This window comes from Nycticebus coucang, chromosome 6 (assembly GCF_027406575.1).
Source record: "Nycticebus coucang isolate mNycCou1 chromosome 6, mNycCou1.pri, whole genome shotgun sequence".
NCBI classification, from domain to species: Eukaryota; Metazoa; Chordata; class Mammalia; order Primates; family Lorisidae; genus Nycticebus; species Nycticebus coucang.
In genome coordinates this window covers 5,623,716-5,643,514 of record NC_069785.1, presented here as the reverse complement: position 1 = coordinate 5,643,514, position 19,799 = coordinate 5,623,716, and the positions used below count along the sequence as shown (strand labels likewise).

Below are 19,799 nucleotides of genomic sequence, written 5' to 3'. Positions count from 1 at the left end.
CTCGAAGTTATGCGATTTGTATTATGGAAAAGCTATCCAGAGGTGATGGGTTTTAAATAATAGTGTTCACCTTGAACGTTACTTGTAGGAATGTAAAATGATACCATTGCTGGGGAAAACAGTGTGATGGTTTCTTAAAAAACTAGCCGTAGAATTACTGTACAATCCAGGTAGTCTACTTCTGGGCATATACTCCAAAGAAGTTAAAGCAGAGCCTCAAACAGATACTTGTATAGCATGTTCATAGCAGTAATATTCACGATAGCCAAAATGTGGAAGCAGCCCACGTGCCTAACAGCAGATGAATGGATAAACAAAGAATGGTCTGTACATACAACAAAATATTATTCAGCCTTAAAAAAGTAAGGAAATTCTGACACACACAGCCACACAGGTGAGACTTGGAGATAGGATGCTGTGTGAATTAACCAGATACTTGCATGATCCCACTACAGGTAGTGTCCAGATTAGTCTATTCACTAGAGTCAGAGACTAGAATGCTGCGTGTCAGGGGTGCTCAGAGAGGGTGATGAAAGTTATGGTTTAATGTACAGGGTTTCAGTTTAGGAAGATGAAAAAGTTCCTGGACGTGGATGGTGGCAATAGTCGTCCGACAAATGAGTGTATATAAAGTCAATGAATTGTACATTTAAAAATGGGCAAAATGGCAAAAAGTAATGATCAAAGATTACACAGTTAAGAAAGATTATTCATTGGAAAATAAAGTCTCTAAAAGAATTATTAAAATTGTTTAGCTGGAAACAAATATTTATTACAGAGGTCTGTCTCCTGAAAGTGCAGGGTGCGTGTATGTGAAAGTTGGTATGTATGTGTCGGCACAGAATAATTTTTGTGTGGATTAAATTCAAGAATCTTTCTATTTCTTCCTTTTGTGTACATGAGAGTCATAAATTTATCAATGACAAACTACGAATCTCAGGATCATTCTGATAGCTGGAGGATTGCATTTTTGCAGGCTGGCTAGAAAAAACCGGACTTTCAATAAGCCAAAATGATTGTATTAATTAACTTGTATCCTTAATCACTATTTCATTATTTGTATTTCCCTTAACTTTGGGGGGAGAAATAGTCTTTGTCTCAAAAGTGGGCGTTAGTGACCTCTGGGGCTCAAAAGCAAGCAGACGAGGCTGTGTGAGTGTAACACGTGTAACACGTCAGGGAGCCTTAGTTAACCAGAAGCTGCTGGGACTCACGCAGAGGCCGGCGCCTCCCCTCTGCTGGGCAGCAGGGAGGCAGGGACAGCAGCAGCCTTGTCCCCTTCTTTAAAGAAGGCATCCAGTAATTTTAAAAGATTTACAAAATTAAAAGTTAAAAGATAGTACAAATAAAATCCTAACAGAATTTAAAACTGGTTTTATTTCAGTTGAGATATTGTCAGGAAAGTCGGTGTGAAATCAGGAATAAATTTCTACTGGCCATTTGTGGGTGGTAGCTGTGCAGCTCCCACGGAACGAGGGTCACAGGCAGAGCATGCTGTCACGCTGCAGAACACCCCAGCACTGGCAGCGGAACGGTGACAACCGCACTTTCTCTATCGGAACCCATAGGAAACGAGAGGTGAGAATTACATGCAAAATATGTGGAGAATACTGAATTCATATAAGGCAAATATAGAATTCTAACTGAAATGTGAATTCCACATCCCAAATTATAACTGAGATGTGGCCACTCACCTACAGGGGTGTTTATTTTTAGTCAGTGTCTATGGACCCCAACCACACTGTGAAAGCTTACAAAGAAATAATTCTATGTAAACTCCCTGAGTAAGAACATAACTATGCATCTCATTAATGTATTTTAATATGCACTTAATCACATTCCCAAGTGCCTTAAAGTAATCAAATTAATGTGAAAGGTGTATCTGCAACCCTCTCCGCCCAATATTACAGATATCTTTGTCAAAGATGAAATATCTGCCAACAACAAACCCTTTGAGCAGGGCCGGATTTGCCTAGCAGTTTATACTCTACACTTAAGTCTCTGAAAATAGGAAGTCCTTTCTTTTATGTCTTTATGATAAAATGAAATATTCCTCATTAAAAAAAAAAAAAAGAACAGGGTCTAGGCATGGTGGCTCATACCTGTAATCCTAGCACTTTGGGGGGCTGAGGTGGGAGGATCACCTGAGCTAAGGAGTCTGAGACCAGCCTGAGCAAGAGCAAGACCCTGCCTCTACTAAAAATAGAGAAACTCACGGGTGTTGTGCTGCACACCTGTAGTCCCAGCTACTCTCTGGGAGGATAAGGTAGGAGGATTTCTTGAGCCCAAGAGTTTGAGGTTGCTGTGAGCTATGATGCCACGGCACTCTACCCAGGGCAACAGAGTGAGACTCTGTCTCAAAAAATAAAACACAAAATAAAAATAAAATTTAAAATAGAGGATGAATTAGCACAGGCTCAAAAAGTGAAAGAATGTTACCCGAAACATTCAAACATCATAAAGACTCTATAGGGGTTGGTGTGAAAGGGGAAGGAAGTCTTTACACAGCAAAGGAAATTAAAAAAAAAAAACATAGGGAGAAGAAAACTAAAAATTAAGAATAAAAAAGTGGATCATGGATAACAATAAAAGATGATACTCAAAAGGCCAAAGAACATATGAAAAGATGTTCATCTGCATTCACCAGAAGGAGGATGCAAATTAAGATCACATGGTAACACCCCCAGGCACCCAGTAGCTTGGCTGAAAAGAAAACAACAGGAAACATCAGGCGCCGGTGACATCCTGGAGCAAATGGCACCCTCTATGAGCATGACGGGTATGGGAATTGCCACAACCACCTTGGAAACCCGTTCAGCATTACGCTCTGGAGTAGAACGTATGCGTTATTTACAACCCGGGAATTCCACTCCTGGCAGCCAACAAACATACCTGTGTTATTAAATATGTACCGAAAGACATTTACAAGAATATTTATAACGGCACATTTTCGAACAGCCCCCCAAGTGGAAACTGCACACATGTTTATCAACAGTAGGGTGGATAAATTGGGGTGGGTAGAGTATGGTAAATTCACCCTGTATCAGAACTTGTGTTAGGGAGAAGAAAAAGTGAGATCGACTAAACCCATTTTGATGCTGTCAGAAAGCATGAAGGCTTTGGGGGAAGTCTGGATTCGTGTTTTCCTAGAAAGAGGATTCTCTCTGTTAAAGTACAGAAAAGCCAGAGAGATTTATAAGAATGAATTAATAGTAATGATGCTGGTAAAGTCAATTGAAATTTGTTATATCTACAAAAAGCATTATGATGTGGAAAAAAGCCTGTAAGTGAAATGCCTCTAGGCTACAATGTTTTAAATTGGAGAATCCCAACTGTTTGAGATGCTGAGAGAAGCTGGGACCCTCTCGTGCTGCTGGTAGGAAATATTGCATGATATTTACTAAAGCTAATCAGGTACCTTCCTTGTGACCTAGTAATTCCACTCCATGTCCAAGAGGATTGCGTACACCTGACACCAAAGACAAGTACAGGATTATTCACAGGAGCTTTACGCATCCCAGCCAAGCAACTGGACGCAGTCTGAACGCCCCTCACAACAGAACATACTCTCGTATCTGCATTACTGGCACACTACATAGCACATATAAAAGTACAAACGACTGATATATATATAACTTCAGAGAACCACAGGCATTATATTCAGCAAAACGCAGGTAAGTAAGAGTACACACTGTATGATCTTATTTATATGAAGTTCAAGAGCGAGCAAAGCTAGTCCATGACTTCTGATGGAAGTCAGAAGAGGAGTCACTTCTGAGAACAAGTTCCGGGGCGCTGGAAATGCTCCATATGTTGATCTGGTGGGGTGCCTAGGTAGGTGCCCTTGTCAAAATTCATCAAGCTTTACTCTTAAAATTAGCACACTTCCCTGGATGTAGGTCATATCTCAATAAGAGGTAAAAAAAAAAAAAAATAAAAACAAACAGGAAAAAACAAAAACCACCTTGAATGTGCAGCCAGGGTTGAAACCCCTATTCTGTAGCCTCTGGCCTCAAAAGGGCATGTAACAAAGGGGTCCCACTTGGCTTTGCTGATGGGTTTACCTTTTTCTTATTTCCCTGAATTTCTTCTACCAGTGGCCCCCCTGGGAAACCAGCCTTCCCGTGGTGTTAAGCTCCACTGGCCTGGCGGAGTGAAAAGGAGTGAACTAAGGGCTCTAAATACCAAATGATGCCTCAACTTCTGTTTGGACATGTGAGAATTTCCTGTGCCGTGATGCCGTTGGAGAGGATAGCTTAAACCCGACAGTTATCTGCGCTTTCTCCTTTCCTGTGGTGTTTTTTCAACTGCACTGTGGATAATGAGTTGCTCTTTGTCGTATTGCGCAGTGAAGAGGTATCTTAGCAGCAAAAGCTGAAACTGAAATGCATTTTCAGATATGGTCACGGCCTCTGGCTGGGAAGGCAATTCCCCACATCGTGGCCCCAGCCACAGCGCATCCTGATGAAGTGCTGTATCTCAGTGGGGACCCAGAGTCCACTGCCATTCTGGGCACAGGTCTGGCTCCAGGGGCTTCTCAACCCACCCAGTGCCAGAATTGGAAATGAAAACCAGTAGGCAGATCTAACCTTCAGAATGAACATTCCCCTTTGATTCCTAAATAAACTGAAATCCTGTTCAAGACTGTGAAAGGACCAAGCTAACTCCATTTTGTTTCACAGCCTTCAATTTGCAGCTGCATACCATAGGTGGTAGGCAATCTGCTTCCTCCTCCACCCCCGGCTCCAGTATGTCTGCCCCAAGCAATAAGGGCACCCACCCTCAACCCCAGTAGTAGTAAATCCTTCCCCCAGGCTAATTAGCCCAGATCAAACATTGACAACAAACACTGTCCAGTTCCCTAAGCCCCTACCCTCCCCCTCCCTTTTTCCTTTCTGTATCCTTAAAACTGCTCTTCCCTCTGTGGTCGGGGCTTCTCTGCTCTCCTGCTGCATCAGGAATGGAGAAGCCCAGGCCCAAGCTTGTGAATAAACTACCTCTTGCTTTTGCATCAGACTTGGTCTTTGAGTGATTTATGAGGGGTACCCCGCAACCTGGGCACAACAACTGTAATTATAAATTTCTTAAGACTTGCAGTATTTAAAGGTTGAAAACGTCTTCTCCCAGTAATGGGTTCATCCCTGGCTCTAGAAATATCCTTTTCATATTTCAACAATAACCGTAACAAACTACTCTGTTTCTAGCACTGTGATCAGACAGGAGGGAGGCCCAGCTGTCACCCTCGAAGGGGTCGGGACATAAGGGAGGCCCAGCTGTCACCCTCGAAGGGGTCAGGACATAAGGGAGGCCCAGCTGTCTTGCCACCCAGAGGTGCCCAGCAGCTTGCAGGGTCCACACAGCTGGGCCCAGTAGATGAAGAGCCTGAGCCTGGACTCCGGCCCTGCCAGAGCGGAGGATGGGTTCCAGGGCCCTGGAAGGAGCAGCACCCTGGATGGTGTGTGCAGCCCTCTGCTCCTGGGGAAAGGCCACCCTGACCGCAGGGGCCTACACTGACAGTCCACACTCTCACTCAGCCTCCGAGTATTTCTTGGTGTTGGTTTGTTGTCTTGGACTTCTATTTATGCCTACTCTTATCTGCGTACCACCCCTGCTCCTCCACTGTCAGCGACTGAGGGCACAGGCTGTGATCTGCAGGGTCCGTTAGGAATCTGATCTCAGCAGGGTGCCGTGACTGACCACGGGCTCAGTAGATGGCCACTTCTCCTTTCCCAGCTCTCCCTTCACCCCCAGTGCCCAGCATGGCGCTGTGTATATTCTTGGAACTCCAAAAATATTCTTTTAAAGATGGTAAGGACATGAAACAAATACATTTCAGCATCTTAGCCATACGCTCTCTACCACTTTAATCTCTCAGAGTGTTCTTGGCATATTTTGCACTACAAAACAAACGATAAATAACAGTGGCAGGCTTACTCCAGACCACTCACATGAATCACGGCCAACTCACAGCCATCGTGCCCCACAGCACCTTCTGACCTGATGCATTAGTATGATTACTCTCAGCGTCTGAGTGAAATTAAATCATTTTTTTTCTTCCTCTCTCTTAGTAAAAGCGGTGATTAACCTGTTCATGAAACAAGACGAATGGGACTGGGAAAAGAAGACTCACAAGCCGCAGAGTATGCCTAATGGTCTGAGAGAGGCTAGCGGTACCCACAGAGGCCTGCCGGGGCTCACAGCTCCCTCAGCTCCCCGGGCCCCAGGGCTCTGTGCTCTGGGCTCTGTGCTGTCACAAGTAGCAGGAGCCCTGGCATCTCCTGCCCAGACTCTGCTGCTGTAAACTGTTGCTAGAGCTGAGTGTGCTGTGTGCCAAGGCTGGAACTGAATCCCTGGTGGGGAATCCAGATGGGCTTCTGCTGCAGGCCTCTCCTTTCCATCTGAAAAGGTCCCCTTGTTTTTTTTTTTTTTTTTTTTTTGTAGAGACAGAGTCTTACTGTACCGCCCTCGGGTAGAGTGCCATGATGTCACATGGCTCACAGTAACCTCCAACTCCTGGGCTTATGCAATTCTCTTGCCTCAGCCTCCCGAGCAGCTGGGACTACAGGTGCCCACCACAATGCCCGGCTATTTTTTTGTTGCAGTTTGACCAGGGCTGGGTTTGAACCCACCATCCTCGGTATATGGGGCCGGCACCGTACTCACTGAGCCACAGGCAAATATTGGAGGTCCAGGGCTTGCTAGGAGGAAGGTGAAGCATTATTAAATTACATAAACTGAACCTCCAGCAATATGAGATTGATTTCAGGGAGAGCAGGATGTGTGGTTCCAACATCACAGAAGCGGCTGCCTAGCATGAGATCAACAGCAGAACCAGCTGTCTCTCAGGGAACTATAGGAAAACATAAACCATATCTTAAGGGTCTAAGTTTTGGCATGGTTTGTTACATCGCAGTGGATAACTGGTTGATATAGATGATTAATGAATTACTTGACCTTGAAGTTTTTATGGCTCAGTAAAGGGACTGGTGATGGGGGCTTCAGTGCCAGGCTAAGGAACTTGAACTTGATCTGCTAGGTCCTGTAGCCGTCTGAGGAGGGAAGTGATGGGGAGACAGTGTTTCGGGAGGACTGACTCAGTCAGCAGTGGCCCGTAGAGCAAACACATGGACGTCCTGAGCAGATGTGAGGAGGGAGGAGGAAGGAGGTCTGACTACTGAGCCTAAGATGTGGTTGAAAATCACCATGTAACAAGCCACTGGACGCAGAATCAAGCTTTGGGTTTACAGCACAGACATTGTCTGCCTTAGTTACAGCCTCTATTGATGCTTTATGTTTTTAAACTACGAGGGTTCTTTCAAAACCCCACGGGAGGATTCATAGTGTGTGGCTAAGAGTTCAGAGTTTGAAATAAGAAAAATCTGGCTTTTGATCTATTCTCATCCCACTTATGTGACTCTGGGCAAGTGACAGAACCCACCATAATGCCTGGCTTGTTTTTCTCTTTACAGTAGAGATAGGGTCTCACTCTTGCTCAGGCTGGTATTGAACACTGAAGCTCAGGCAATCCAGCTGCCTCAGCCTTCTAGACTACTAGGATTACAGGCGTGAGCCACCATGCCCAGCCAAGACTGCACTTCTCACATGTAATGAGCACTGGAGTCACCTGGGGTCCTCGTTAAGCTGCACACGCTGATTGAGCAGGTCTGGGGCGGCAGCTGAGATTCCGCACTTCCAACAAGCTCCCAGGTAAGGCTGACCTGCTAGTTTGTGGACCACAATTGACAAATAGCAAGTTGTTAAGCAGCCATAAGGAGTTCTGTAACCCTCAGTTATGATTTTTTCGTTTATTTATTTATTTATTTATTATTGTTAAATCATAGCTGTGTACATTAGTGCAATCGCCTGTACCCATTCTAAGATGCACCATAAATGTAGCCCCACCCAATACCCTCCCTCCACCAAAACCTCCCCCCTCCCTTCCCCTTCCTTGGCCCTTTCCCCATAGTCTTGTGCTATAGTTGGGTTATAGCCTTCATGTGAAAGCTATAATTTAGCTTCATAGTAGGGCTGAGTACATTGGATTCTTTTTCTTCCATTCCTGAGATACTTTGCTAAGAAGAATATGTTCCAGCTCCATCCATGTAAACATGAAAGAGGTAAAGTCTCCATCTTTCTTTAAGGCTGCATAGTATTCCATGGTATACATGGACCACAATTTGCTAGTCCATTCGTGGGTCGATGGGCACTTGGGCTTCTTCCATGACTTAGCAATTATGAATTGGGCTGCAATAAACATTCTGGTACAGATGTCTTTGTTATATTGTGACTTTTGGTCTTCTGGGCATAAACCTAGAAAAGGAATTATAGGATCAAATGGCAGGTCTATTTTTAGGTCTCTAACTATTCTCCAAACATCCTTCCAGAAGGAATGTATTAGTGGGCATTCCCACCAGCAGTGTAGAAGTGTGCCCTTTCCTCCACATCCACGCCAACATTTCTGGTTTTGGGATTTTGTTATGTGGGCTACTCTTACTGGGGTAAGGTGATATCTCAGAGTAGTTTTGATTTGCATTTCTCTGATGTTTAAGGATGATGAGCTTTTTTTCATGTGTTTGTAGATCTTGCGTCTGTATTCTTTAGAGAAGTTTCTCTTCAAGTCCCTTGCCCACCCTGAGATGGGGTCACGTGTTCTTTTCTTGTTAATATGTTCGAGTTCTCTGTGAATTCTGGTTATTAGACCTTTATTGGAGGTATAACCTGCAAATATTTTCTCCCATTCTGAGGGCTGTCTGCTTGCTTTACTCACTATGTTTTTGGCTGTGCAGAAGCTTTTTAGTTTGATCAAGTCCCAGTAGTGTATTTTTGATACTGCTTCAATTGCCTGGGGAGTCCTCCTCATAAAATATTCACCCAGGCCGATTCCTTCAAGAGTTTTCCCTGCACTTTCTTCAAGTATTTTTATAGTTTCATGTCTTAAGTTTAAATCTTTTATCCAGTGAGAGTCTATCTTAGTTAATGGTGAAAGGTGTGGGTCCAGTTTCAATCTTCTACAGGTTGCCAGCCAGTTTACCCAGCACCATTTGTTAAATAGGGAATCTTTTCCCCACTGAATGTTTTTAATTGGCTTGTCAAAGATCAAATAACAGTAAGTAGCTGGATCCATCTCTTGGTTCTCTATTCTGTTCCAGACATCTACTTCTCTGCTTTTGTGCCAGTACCATGCTGTTTTGATCACTATTGATTTATAGTACAGTCTCAGGTCTGGTAGCGTGATTCCTCCTGCTTTGTTTTTATTGCTCAGTAATGTTTTGGCTATTTGAGTTTTTTTCTGATTCCATATAAAATGAAGCATTATTTTTTCAAGATCTTTAAAGTATGACAATAGAGCTTTAATAGGAATTGCATTAAAGTTATATATTGCTTTGGGCAGTATGGACATTTTAACAATGTTGATTCTTCCCAGCCATGAGCATGGTATGTTTTTCCATCTATTAACATCTTCGGCTACTTCTTTTCTTAGAGTTTCATAGTTCTCTTTGTAGAGATCTTTCACGTCCTTTGTTAGGTATATTCCCAAATGTTTCATCTTCTTTGGCACTACTGTGAAAGGAATAGAGTCCTTGACTGTTTGTTCGGCTTGGTTATTGTTGGTATTTATAAAGGCTACAGATTTATGGGAGTTGATTTTGTAGTCTGAGACATTGCTATATTCCTTGATCACTTCTAAAAGTTTTGTAGTAGAATCCCTAGTGTTTTCCAGATATACGATCATATCATCTGAGAAGAGTGAAAGTTTGATCTCTTCTGACCCTATGTGGATACCCTTGATGGCCTTTTCTTCCCTAATTGCAATGGCTAAAACTTCCATTACAATGTTAAAGAGCAATGGAGACAATGGGCAACCTTGCCTGGTTCCTGATCTAAGTGGAATTTAACTCCATTCAATACGATATTGGCTGTGAGTTTGCTGTAGATGGCCTCTATTAGTTTAAGAAATGTCCCTTCTATACCAATTTTCTTAAGTGCTCGGATCATGAAGAGATGCTGGATATTATCAAAAGCTTTTTCTGCATCAATTGAAAGAATCATATGGTCTTTATTTTTAAGTTTGTTTATGTGTTGAATTACATTTATAGATTTACGTATATTGAACCAGCCTTGAGACCCTGGGATAAATCCGACTTGGTCATGGTGTATAATTTTTTTGATGTGTTGTTGGATTCTGTTTGTTAGGATCTTATTGAGTATTTTAGCATCTATATTCATTAGTGATATTGGTCTATAATTTTCTTTTCTTGTTGGGTCTTTCCCTGGTTTGGGGATCAAGGTGATGTTTGCTTCATAGAATGTGCTGGGTAATATTCCTTCTTTTTCTACATTTTGGAAGAGGTTTAGTAGTATAGGTACTAGTTCTTCTTTAAATGTTTGGTAGAATTCTGACGTAAAGCCATCTGGTCCTGGGCTTTTCTTTTTAGGGAGATTTTGTATAGTTGATGCTATTTCAGAACTTGATATAAGCCTGTTCAACATTTCCACTTCATTCTGGCTAAGTCTTGGTAGGTGGCGTGCTTCCAGGTATGGGTCGATTTCTTTCAGATTTTCATATTTGTGAGAGTAGAGTTTCTTGTAGTACTCGTTAAGGATTTTTTGAATTTCTGAGGGGTCTGTTGTTATTTCATCATTACCATTTCTGATTGATGAAATTAGAGATTTTACTCTTTTTTTCCTGGTTAGGTTGGCCAAAGGTTTATCTATTTTATTGATCTTTTCAAGAAACCAGCTTTTGGATTTATTGATCTGTTGTATAGTTCTTTTGTTTTCAATTTCATTTAATTCTGCTCTGATTTTGGTTATTTCTTTTCTTCTGCTGCATTTGGGGTTGAAGTGTTCTTCTTTCTCCAGTTGCTTGAGATGTTCCATTAAGTTATTGACTTCCTCTCTTTCCGTTTTCTTGAGGAAGGCTTGCAGTGCTATAAATTTCCCTCTTAGGACTGCCTTTGCAGTATCCCAGAGGTTCTGGTAATTCATGTCTTGATTGTTGTTTTGTTCCAAAAATATGGTGATTTCCTTCTTAATCTCGTCTATAATCCATGTATCCTTCAGCATAAGGTTGTTTAGCTTCCATGTTTTTGTATGGGTATGCAGGTTCCTGTTATTTAGTTCAACTTTTATTCCATCATGGTCTGAGAAGATGCAAGGAATAATTTCTATTTTTTAAAATTTGCTGAGGCTAGATTTGTGGCCTAGGATGTGGTCGATTTTGGAGTATGTTCCATGGGCTGATGAGAAGAATGTGTATTTAGTTTTTTTTGGATGAAATGTTCTGTAGATGTCTGTTAAGTCCAGATGTTGAATGGTTGAGTTTAAATCTAAAATTTCTTTGCTTAGCTTCTTTTTGGAGGATCTATCCAGGACTGCTAAAGGGGTGTTAAAATCTCTACTATGGAAGTGGAGGAAATCGAATTGCTCATGTCTGTTAGAGTTTCTCTTATAAATTGAGGTGTGCTGTGGTTGGGTGCATAAATATTAATAATTGAGATCTCATCATATTGAGTATTACCTTTAACAAATATGAAGTGTCCATCCTTATCCTTAATTATTTTGGTTGGTTTAAAGCCTATTGCGTCTGCGAACAGGATTGCAACGCCTGCTTTTTTCTGCTTTCCATTTGCCTGGAATATAGATGACCATCCCTTCACCTTGAGTCTATATCTGTCTTTTAATGTAAGATGCGATTCTTGGATGCAGCAGATATTTGGCTTGAGTTTTGGTATCCAGTCCACCAACCTATGCCTCTTTAGAGGACAATTTAAATCATTCACATTAATTGAGAGTATTGATAAGCCTTTCGAGAGACCGGTGGACATTTTTAATCCTTTTGCAACTGTGGAAGTTGGAATTTGATCAAAAATTTTTTTGGTGGGTTTACTTTTGTGGTGGAGAATTACGCTGGTCTTTATGGAGGATAGGTCTAAGAATGTCCTGGAGAGCTGGTTTAGTTGTGGCAAATTTCTTCAAGTTGCGAATGTCGTTGAAGTATTTAATTTCTCCATCATAAATGAAGCTCACTTTAGCTGGGTACAGAATCCTGGGTTGAAAGTTATTTTGTTTTAGGAGATTAAAAGTCGATGACCATCCTCTTCTAGCTTGAAAGGTTTCAGCAGAGAGATCTGCAGTTATTCTGATATTCTTCCCCTTGTAGGTAATGGTTTTCTTTCGTCTGGCAGCTTTCAGAATTTTCTCCTTCATATTAACTTTAGTGAAATTGATTATGATGTGTCTGGGGGATGTCTTATTTGGGTTGAGTCGTGCTGGAGTTCTGAAACTGTCTGCTATCTGAATTTCGGAATCTCTTGGCATGTCTGGAAAGTTCTCCTTCATAATCTCATGGAGAAGAGACTGTGCCTTGTGAAGCCACTTCGTCACTTTCGGGGATCCCTATAAGACGAATATTTGTTTTCTTCAAATTATCCGAGAGCTCTCTGAGAGAGTGGTCTGTTTTTGCTCTCCATTTCTCTTCTTCTTTGAGGGTTTGGGAGCGTTCAAAAGCTTTGTCTTCGATGTCAGAAATCCTTTCTTCTGCTTGCTCCATTCTGTTACTGAGGGATTCTACTGTGTTTCTCAGATCTTTGAGGGATGCAACTTCTTGTCTCAATGTGTTGAAATCTTTGGTCATTTGGTCTTTGAATCCATTGAATTCTTGAGATAACTTTTGGAATTCTAATTCGATCTTATTTGCTATCCAGATCCTGAATTCAATTTCTGACATCTCAGCTATTTGTTTGTGCATGGGGTCTTGTGCTGTTTCTGCCCCATTGATCCTTAGGGGAGTTGATCTACTCTGATTATTCATATTGCCAGAGTTTTTCTGTTGATTTCGCCTCATGATTGTTTTTCACCGTTGCCTCTGGCTGTCCTCAGAGTTGGGGAGGTGTCACTCCAAGATTAGACCCCAGTGGGATCACTCTGTTGTTGCTGGATCTTTGTAGGGAGTGACCCTGTGTAGTTCCTCTGGGGCTGCTCTAGCTAGGGAGTTCTGGTTGTGGAAGCAGCTCCGGTTTGTGACACACCCGGATCCAGCAACAGGGCTGGGGGTGGTGTGCACGGTTCTGGGAGTGCCAGGTGCCCAGTGACTTTGGCACAGAGAGCCCAAGGCTCCAGCAGTCTCTGGCCAGGAGAAGGGCTCTGCGCAGAGGCAGGGAGGGCTCCAAAGGGCATGCAGCTACCAGAGTCCCTGTGCAGATGAACAGGCTAGTGTGGAAGCTTGGAGGACACAGGAGGGAGGGCGCAGTGTTGCAAGGCTCCCACAGTTCCTGGTCAGGGAATGTGGAGGCCCGGTGGGTGTGGGTCACTGGTCGGGGGTCGCTGCACAGCTCTTATGGAGGTCTGGGCAGCGCCAAGCCCAGGAGTTTGAGGTTGCTATGAGCTGTGATGTCACAGCACTATACCCAGGGCAACAGCCCAAGGCTCCAGTGTGCCAAAACTGTCCCACTCTGCCCCTAAGGATTAAGGCTGTAAGGCAGCTCAGTCCCTGCCTTTAGACTGCTCAGTCAGTAGGTTACTTTGACCTGCCCAATCCTTGCTCTGAGACCCTGAGGGCGGAGTTTGCCGGGGCAGTTCTTTCACAATGGCTTCCTGCGCCCAGCTCAGTGGCTCAGTCTGGGGCCCCAGACAATGCCCAAAGTTCTCCACACTCCTGCTCAAGCTCTCCCCAAGGCAGTTCAACTGAGTGCCAAGTCCAAGAACACCAAAACAGTTCACAGGTAAGGCCTTTCTGGTTTGCAGTCTCACTGCTGCTTGTACTTACGGTTGCTGGCGTGATTAGGTCGATCGAACACACGCAACCACTTGCCAGTTTTCCACTGTTTTTGTCCTCCTCTTGGGGTCCAGAAGTCCCTTTCTGGCTCCCTGTATCCTCAAAGGGATGATTATGGGCAGATCCCACCGGCCACAGATACCTGGAGTATTGTCTCCCCAGACTCGCTGTTCCCAGTTGCAGGGAAGCTGTTATTCAGCCGCCATCTTTAATCTCTCCCAAAGATTTCAAATCAATAATCTTTTTATTCACCAGCTCACTGTCTTTCAGAATCTGTTCCTGAAGTGTTCTTGAGTTGTTCCTGGATTAAAACTAGGGTGCCAGCATCAGGCTTCACACCCTGCGCCAAACCCTCAGTTATGATTTAGCTGGACTTGAATGTATAAAGACTCCTGGTCACCAGTGAAGCCTGCTGTATACTGTCTTAGCCTTTCTTTCAAGGGAACTATCATACCATAAAAGAATACTTCCATATTTCAAGCTTGCTTGTTTCAAATGATTCCATGAGACAACCCAAAAGAGAAATACAGTCATCCCTCTGTATCTGTAGGGGATTGGTCCCAGGACCCCTGTGGATGCTGAAATCCAAGGATCGTCCCTGATCTAGAATGGTCAGTATTTGCATATAATCTATGTACATGCTGCTGTGTACTAGTTTAGATCATCTCTAGACTACGTACAATACCTAACACAATGTGAACGCTATATTGGTAGTTGTTACTCTGTATTATGTTTTTTATTTGGAAAATTTTATTATCTTTTTTTTATTGTTTTCTTCCCTCAAATATTATCAGTCTATAGTTGGTTGAACCCATGGATACAGACCCTGCGGGTTCAGGGGGGGGGGTGACAGCACTCACCAGAGAGCCTCCGTTTGAGGAAAATGACTTGGCCTTTTGTCCAAGGAAGTTAGAAAACTATAAGCAAAGAAAGTCTGAATGTTAATCAACTTTTATTTTAAACTAAAACTTTTCTCTTTAACAAAATTTTCTGTTTTTAATGAGAGTGCACTGACAACGTTTAGAAGAAAATGTAGAAAAGCTTTCTTAGGAAGGAGGTAAAATGAGTATAAGCCACAAGGGAAATGGACAAGTTTGACTGTGCTGGCATTGAAGCTTCTGTGCATCCAAAGCCCATTAAAACTGAAAATATAAGGAAGAGCCACTTCCTCTTCTCCCATTCTGTTTTGAATTTCCTCCAAGCCTGTGCTTACAGAGATCTGAAAACCTTCCCTCTGAGAAACCCAGTGTTCAAGGCGCAGACCACAGCTCACCAAACCTTATTCTTGAAAAACCGTGCTCACTTGACTTGTGGACTATCACTTGTTTTCTGATTAATTTTTAAAGAAATATTATATGCCCATACTTGAAAGTGATTCATAATTGAAGATTTATTACCACAACCCATCCTTTCACTCCTGACGCCTGTTTCCCAGGGGCAACTGCTTTCAACTCCTTAGCTTTAGTCTACTACTACTACTGCTAATAACAGTGAATGATATTCTTGAATTTCTATTTTTGTATTTACCAATGTTAGATATTTGGCTAAGGTAGGATCTGCCACATCTTCCCTTTGTTGCAGGGATGTTTTTTCTTTGTAGTAGGTAAGTATTCTGGACAATGCTCTTATCTAGTCCCCAGCTACCTGTACCTGCTAGTTTTAGTATCCACTGATTCTTCTTGTCTGGATCAGTGTTATATTGGGGGGGGGGTAGGGTTTGCAGGGGAAGGAGTAGGGGTTTGCAAATGGCCATTTTTCTATCATTAAGTCCACATTTCTTGTCCAGTTTGTCTTCTTTCCTTTCTCTTTCTTCCTCTTAGTATTTTAGTATGTTGCCATTGGTTATCCGCATCATTATTTTTGATGCTCTAACTTCTCCAGATTTGGCCCTCAGAGCCATTCATGCTGGTTCCTGTGACGTCTGAAATGATTCCGTCAGGCTTTGGGCTTTCCTTGCTTCCTGGAACAAGATGTCCAGGCTCACCTATATTCCTTCTGTACTGGGCACAGGCATAGCCATCTTTGGAGGAACCAAAGACCCCCACCTCCTTGTAGTGGATACGTATGAAGAGAAAAATAACAACCACACCCTGCTCTGCCACCCAGAGCCAGCCACACGCAAGCCTGCTAATTTCCATTCTATAAAGGAATCTTATAACTCTAAGTTATGGGTTGTACTACATATTTGGTATTATACCCTGCTTTTTCATGTTACTAAAATTCTTTAAAATTATAATATTAATGTTTTTATTATAGAAACTGTGTCTAAAGTTTTTGCATCTTTCCCTGAGAATCACAGCTACCTAGTGTGATCAAACTAAAACCATTCCACGGCCATCCTGCTGCACCTCAAAGCTCTGCTGACCGAAAGAGCTTTGGCTGAGTGTCAGAGACTGATAATAATACTGTGGGGTAAACATAAACTTTCAAAGGACAACGTATTCTCTGTATTGTGCATTCCATGAGATTTACTCTACTGGTTGCCATGAGTGGATACATTTTCTTGAATGGAGGCACTTTAGTGTCTCAAAGACATCTGCCTGATAATAAGACCCTAAAGACTTTAAGTGTCCCAACAGTGGAATTGATTTTTTTTTTAATATAGCTGACAAACAATTAGAACATAATTGTTCTTCTGCTTGTTCCTTGCTTTATGACTATGGAACTTGCTATTTAACTGCTCGGTAACTTACTTATCTATAAGATGACACGAATGGTAGTTTCTTCTGCACAGCATTGTTGTGGTAAGTAAACTAAGTAATAATTAAACTGTTGATCACAGGGTCTAGGTATTAGAATGCTAAGTACTACAATGGTTACTACAGGCTAAAAGGATGAGTAGGATCTGAGCTAACATTATTGGTAAAGCAGGGATTAGGCTGCTGGTGGTGCAGCAGAGAGGCATTGCGGGAGAGAGAGTTCAGAACACACAAGGTCTGCTGAGCAAGGCTGCTGAGCCAGAGTTGTGACAATGGACCAAGATTGCTGTCCTGGTAGCATGTTAGCTCAGGGTCAGCACTGACCTCCTGTTCTTCTTGGCATTATTTCTCCTGTTCTTCTTGTACTATTTATACAAGTCTAGTACTTGTGCTGACTGGAGTTAAGCAAAGGAGGTAGCTTTTCTAGAGAAGGGGTTGAAAACGTCTCCTTGGAAAATGGAAGTGCTAAGCTGGATTTGAGTAGCACCCAAAAAGATGTTTGGACCTTCGGAAACTTGTAAATGTCCATCTGATTCTAAGCTCCCCTACTCATAAATTACCATAACTGATAAGTTTCTAGGAGTTTCTCTGGACACACTAACATGGTGGAGAAGTGCTTGAGCACATGCATCGACCACTTCTAGCAAGGGGACTAAAGAAAGATTGCTTAACCTCCCAAGGTCCTAACTTACCTTATCTTTAGAACAAGAATTATAACAATATTATCTACTATGTAAGGTAATTATAAGAACAAAATGCAATGTCACATAGGTAGCCCAGTCCTATATACATGGCATGAAGCAAATTGTAGTGTTTATTTGTGAGGATAGATTTGAGGCAGAAAACCCTGCCATTTTCAGCATTCAGATCTTCCCCCATTAAGTTTCTTAACAAATTTGTAATCTGGAATCTCTGTCCGGTACATTTCCTTAAATGTGGAGTACCTATTGATTGAAAAAAAAAAAGAACTTTCTATGTCTATTTCTGCTATAAATTTCCAGGCAATTCATCCATTCAGCCCACAAACAAGAACTGAATATCAACCACGCCTCACTGTGCCTCGTCCTGGGCAGTTGGAGAAACTACGCACAGCTCAGAAAAGGTGAGAATATTCAAGTTGCCGTGATAATGTTCAGAGCTGAAAAATCAGAGTATGTTTGGGTTATAATGCTGCTTTTTAAGTAAGTGGAAAATTAGAGTAAATGGAAGAAGTAAGCCCTTTAAGAAGACGAGTCTTGGGGCGGCGCCTGTGGCTCAAAGGGGTAGGGCACCAGCTCCATATGCTGGAGATGGCGGGTTCAAACCCAGCCCTGGACAAAAATAAAAAAAGACATGTCTTCCAGAGAACTTCAAGGGCAAGGAGGCCATTTGATGTCTTCATCTGTGAACATAATCTGCCGATTATGTCACCATGAGTGGGTGAGGGGCATGGTTTTATCTCGGACATGTTTCACGGCCATTTCTGAAAGACTTACATAGCAGTGGTGGGAGACTCACGCAGCCATCTTCTCAGGAGATGCGTGGAGAGCGTGACAACTCGGCGACTGGAGCGAGTGGGGAGGGTATAAATTCTGGGTCCCCAAAGCAATGTTTTGGGGAGGGCTCTTGTCTAGCTCACAGCTTCTAAAAATGTCCTGGGCTTAGATTTTTAGCTCACGGAGTTGAGGATATGTTCTGCAGGACGTTTCTGGGACAATTCGGTGACCTAAGACAGGCTGCCCCGAGTGTCCCTGGCCTGCCTGCATAGTTCAGCTATAATCAGCCACGGACCCTTCAACAAGAAAAGGGGGCAATATGGCGGGTACAATAGGGAGAAGAGAGAAGAGAGAGAAACGGCACCTCCCCCCTGGGCTCCCTCACTCATCCAGTAAACAGGTAGTTCTCAGTCCTTTTTGCAGCTAAATGAACCTGGCGTGTCTCAAGGCCATCCTCTCCTTGGACAAAGTGACACAGAGACACAGTATTGATGGCTCCTGCTGACCACAGATTACTCACAGGGGCCCCATCTTTATCTCTGAGGACCGGGAGAAGGTTGGGGGCCATTGAGGGCGTCATGCCCTGAATTGCCCACTGTGGCAGCCCAGCAGCTGTTAGGAAAGAGTCCACTGGTCTTAAGTCATTTGTACATAGATAATGAATACATTTATGCCATTATGGGGGGGAAAAAAGAGTCCACTGGTCTCTTCCTCATGTCTTAGTGGAGGTGAGAGTGTCATTCCTCAGTGCCTCAGTGACCCCCATGACCCCGTCACACAGAAGATAATCTATGGGTATGGGCTCAATTTCTCAACCTTACTGAGGGTCACAAGTGTAATAAATCAGAGCATTCTTCTGGCTGGGTCAGATTGACCAGTGTCAAAGTAACATTTGTGTCCTGAAGGTCACTTTTTTTTTTTTTTTTGCAGTTTTTGGCCAGGGCTGGGTTTGAACCTGCCACCTCCGGCATATGGGGCCAGCGCCCTACTCCTTTGAGCCACAGGCGCCGCCCTGAAGGTCACATTTTTTGAGCTAAACCATCCTCTGTATCTGAAGAGTCTATTTTCAAAGGGGTAGGGGATATACTGATATTTAGCATGTGAAAATGCTAAACACACAAGCTGATGCTCTATCTGCCCTTTCTCAAAAAAAGCTAGTGCTAGATACTACAAAAATAACTTTCTAAAAAGAGGGCTGAGCATGGTGGCTCATGCGTGTAATCCTAGCACTCTGGGAGGCCAAGGCAAGAGGATCCTGGAGGCTGGGAGTTTGAGGTTGCTGCGAGCTATGATGACTCCACTGCACTCTACCCAGGCGACAGAGTGAGACTCTGTCTGAAAACCAAAACAAAACCACCTATAAAAATGCCTTCAGAGGCAAGTAACAAAAACCCCAACTCAAACTAGTTCAATGACAGTGACAGTGACATTGTCACAGAGCAGGAAGGGCAGGGCCTAGGTGGCACCAAGGCTGGCTGATCACAGGGCAGCAATGTCAGCAGGGCTCCTGGTTGCTCTGGTCCCGTTGCCCAGAAGTCGTTGTGTCGGCATCACTATTAGGGAAGTAGGAAGGTGGCTGCAACAGCTCCGGCTATCACACCTGCACCTGACACTATCCACGGGAAAGACGGAGGGACAAAATCTTGCTGCTGCTGTATCACAAGCCTTGTCCCAGAAGCCCGTCAAGTTTCAGTTCCCCTCCCTGCCTCATGAGTTCCTCAGGACTGGCAAGGCTACCAGAGCCACCCATAGACCTAGGATGGGGTCAGTGTCACCCGAGGCACCTGAGGATGGAGTCTGAACACATGAGGCTCTTCTAGGAGAGAGAGGGGGAAATGGATGCACAGT

General features: G+C 43.3%; 1 long non-coding RNA gene across 2 annotated transcripts in view; it reads left to right on the top strand.

The window, feature by feature from the left end:
* LOC128587451 (uncharacterized) overlaps window positions 1–19,799 on the top strand; it is a 53,465-nt gene that overhangs the window by 20,345 nt on the left and 13,321 nt on the right. Inside the window, exons 4-5 of one of the 2 annotated variants that reach the window (XR_008380597.1) lie at window positions 7,470–7,707; window positions 17,478–17,578. This is a non-coding gene — a long non-coding RNA (uncharacterized LOC128587451). The remainder of the gene's footprint in view (window positions 1–7,469; window positions 7,708–17,477; window positions 17,579–19,799) is intronic. The other variant, XR_008380598.1, reaches the window with a different exon arrangement.